The sequence below is a fragment of the Orycteropus afer genome, unplaced genomic scaffold (genome assembly GCF_000298275.1).
Source record: "Orycteropus afer afer isolate SDZICR_OR568_19922 unplaced genomic scaffold, OryAfe1.0 scaffold00068, whole genome shotgun sequence".
Classification (NCBI taxonomy): Eukaryota; Metazoa; Chordata; class Mammalia; order Tubulidentata; family Orycteropodidae; genus Orycteropus; species Orycteropus afer.
The window spans coordinates 2593696-2597557 of NW_006921655.1; positions in this window are offsets into that span (position 1 = coordinate 2593696).

Here is a 3862-nt window from a genome sequence, read left to right on the forward strand (position 1 = left end):
TCTTTATAGAAGCTGTTTTGGTTGTCTTGTGTGGCTCTAACAGAAAATACCACAGGTGGGTGGCTTTAACTAATAAGGTTTTATTCTCTTACAGTTTAGGAGGCTAGAAGTCCAAGTTCACAATGCCAGCTCTAGGGGTTGGGTAAAGGCCCCTTGACCTTGGGCTTCAGCTCTGGCTCCTGCTCCCAGCCCACTGGAGCTGGAGGCATCTCTTAACTTAGTCTCTTGACTACTGAGTATGACAAACCCAAGGTTGACAAATAAAATGACACAATCCCAAGATTATTAAGCAACATTGTAGGCCACTAGTTCAAGTCAAGAGACAGTCTCAAGATTGGTAGACAACGTGGCAGGCCAGTCACTGATGACTCGGCCAAACACAGAATCCAAATGTGCCAAGAAGCTTGAGATGTTCCCAAAGGTGCTTCTTATATACAGGAAGCAGTCTGCATCCCCCCAAGGTAGCTACTCAGCTGCTCACAGTATACCATGGAGTTGATTACCAGTCTCATCATGGGGAATAACTACATCCAGCTGCCCAGCCATTCAAAACCAGGCCCAGCCAAGGCGACACATAACCTTAACTACCACAGTAGCAGACACCCATGGAGCCGCTGTTGTTGTTGTTGTTGTTTGCCGTCGAGTCAAACCCGACTCATAGCAACCCCTCCTTGGGTTTCCAAGGCAGTATCACTACGGAAGTAGGATTGCCCAACCTTCCTTCCGAGGAGTGGCTGGTGGGTTTGATCAAACTGCCAACTTTTCGGTTAGCAGCCAAGAGCTTACCCACTGTGCCAGCAGGGCTCTTCAAACAAACAAAAAACCCCAACAAGCCACATCTGTGCGGTGAAATACTATACTGCTGTGTGAAATCATGAAGTATATTTATAAATGCTGTTGTAGAAAAACCTCCAAACTGTATTGCTAAATGAAAAAAGGAAGTTGCAGAGTACCATGCTGTTTGTATGTATGTTAGTGTTGGGAGTATGTAGGTGGGTATAAAGGATAGAAGATTTGCATATGCCTGAAACAAGTAGACCTACACAAATCTCTTAATACTGGCTCTTGAGGGGAGGGGAATTTAACTTAATTTTTTTTCAGTATTATTTGATTTCTCTCAAGAGCAAGTACTTTTTACATTAAACAAATACATAAAGTAAACACATAAAGTAAAAGCAGACTATGAATCAACATTTTAGACATAAAAACCATGAAAATTAGTGTAATTTCATTTTTTTTAGGTTGGCTGTTTATAATTTATTGAACTGAGGATGATTCATTTACTTTTGATTCTTCCATTCATCCAAAAACACCAAATTATAGCAATTATGTGTTCTCATTTTGGTTTTAGATCATCCATGATGGTTGCATTCCTCACAAATTTGTATGAAAAATTTAATCATGTTTGAAATGGATGCCATGAAAGTGTGTGTTAGTGAAAGATTATACTTTAGTACCTGATGATACAATATTTAATGGAATATCATACAGTCTATGGGAGTTCTGGTAGCATAGTGGCTAAGGCACTTGACTGCCAGAAGGCTGGCGGTTCAAACCCACCAGCCACTCCTTGGAAGGAAGATGGGGCAATCTACTTCCGTAGTGATATTGCCTGGGAAACCCAAGGAGGGGTTGCTATGAGTCGGGTTTGACTTGACGGCACATAACAACAACAACAACATACAGTCTATAATATTATATTTTTGAAGTATAATGCATAAGAAAATGTTCATCATGTAATGTTAAGTGAGAAATGTATGAGTCCAATTTTGTTAAAGACAGGCATAAAGCAAAAATGGAATAAAAATATACTAACATTTTTATTAGCTCCAGGTGGTGGGACATTGGGGAAATTTTATTTATTTTTGAATACCTTTTATTATATCCTAGACATTTTAATAAAATAATATAATAATAATACATATAATATATAATAAAATAATAATTATTGAAAATCACATTATTATAGAAAATCACAAAATATGGATAATCAAAGTGTGGAAAGGACACAGAACATCCATGAACCTACCAAATGAATCACAAGCCATCACTTACTGCCTTGATATGTGATCAATCATCTTTCAGATCTCTTTCTGTCTAGTCCTTTAATTGCAGAAATTGTACTTTTTTTAAAAGCAATATTGCTGACAATTTGCATTTTCCACTATCTTCCCCCTTTCTTTCTTTTTTTCCCTCTTTCTTTTTGTATGTGGGTTTCTTATTTATGGCCTTAGATAGTTTTCTTTTAGAATGTTTCTTTTTCTTATTGATGGGTAAAGTTCTTTAAATATGCAAGTTTATTAAACTATTGTATATCACCTATGTTGCATATATTTTCCCAGTTTCAGTGCTTTTTATTTTATTTATAATTCTATTATATGTTTAAGATTCAAGAGCATTAAAAATTATATAATCAAATCTATTAGTCTTTTCCTTTTTGATTTATGCTCTTGGTGTCATGCTTAGTAAGTCATTACCTACACTATGATTATGTAAATTTCCTTTTATGTTTCCCTCTAATCCCTTGAAGATTTCATATGTTACATTTATTTATTATTTTGAAAAAATTTTACTTTTATTAGAGTGATATGATTAAAAATATCAAACTTTGCTATAACATATGCAATGGAAAAAAGAAAAAAAAAACAATCCTTGGTCTTACTTCCCGGAACCAACCATCTTGACCTCTTAAATATTATGCTTCTTTAACTTTGGTTTGAGATTTCTACGCTTTTGGACATTCTCTGTGATTTCCTATTGTGACATTTTAGATATCATATATTACCTCTTCCCTTGACACACTCCTCTACACATACTCTCAATATAATTAAGCCACATGTTTGGTTCAATCAGTATTCAGTGCTTATAGTCTTATAATTATTAAATTATTACTTGCTCTCTTTTTTGTACAATACTTTATTTTTCTCATGGAATTTCTACGTGGCTGATGACATTTCTTCTCAAACACTCAGATACATCTATTAGATCTTATTTCAGTGCCCTTTATGGATACTTTTTTCTACATAGCCAAATTCATAAGGTAGACTTGTGTTATATCCCCACCTACCCAGAAACTATATTTAATTTATTATTGTCAGGAGCAGACATAATAGAACAGGCCTGCTTCTAAAGCAAATTGAAAGATTCCTGGAGACTTTCAGCTGATCCGCGTCATTGACGGTTACTGTGTCTATCCTTTTATTGACATGTATTATACCTGCTCTGCACATGCTTCCATCTCATTACTCCCTCTGTGAGCTACAATATGACCTCCTTGACAGGATGCTTAGGCATTTACAAGCCATTTGGCCTTTTGGTGACATATGCTTTTTGGTTGTGACGCGACAGGCCAGGATGATCTGTCATCCAACAATAATAGTGTCAGTGTCTTCCTAAGGGAGCCCAAATCCTTTTGGAGAGTTTGAATAATGTTGAAATCAATGCCTTTTTCATCTGCTGAGATAGAAACAGTTGACCTGCTGGTCCCTTAGCATCAACTTTGGCACATTGAATGATTAGAGGCTAAACCATATTATTCCTTGGTGTGCCTTGGAGGAACTTTAGGTTGTTTATGTTTGTGCTTTCTCCTATTTTCCAAAACTTCACTGGTATCTTCCTCTGCTGTTCAAAAAAAGGAAGAAAAATGGATTGACCATTTTGTAGGGTGAGAAAGAGACATTGTTATACTTGCCAAGGAAGAAACATTGCCTTTCTTTACTCTGTTATGAGAGAAATGATCTAATACATAATTGATAGAAATTTAGCAAAGGATTTGTTGAAAGATACTTATTCACATGTAAGGCTAAATATTGAGAGGCAAAACCTAGACTTCTTCGTATTTCTTCTATTTTACCTGATATAT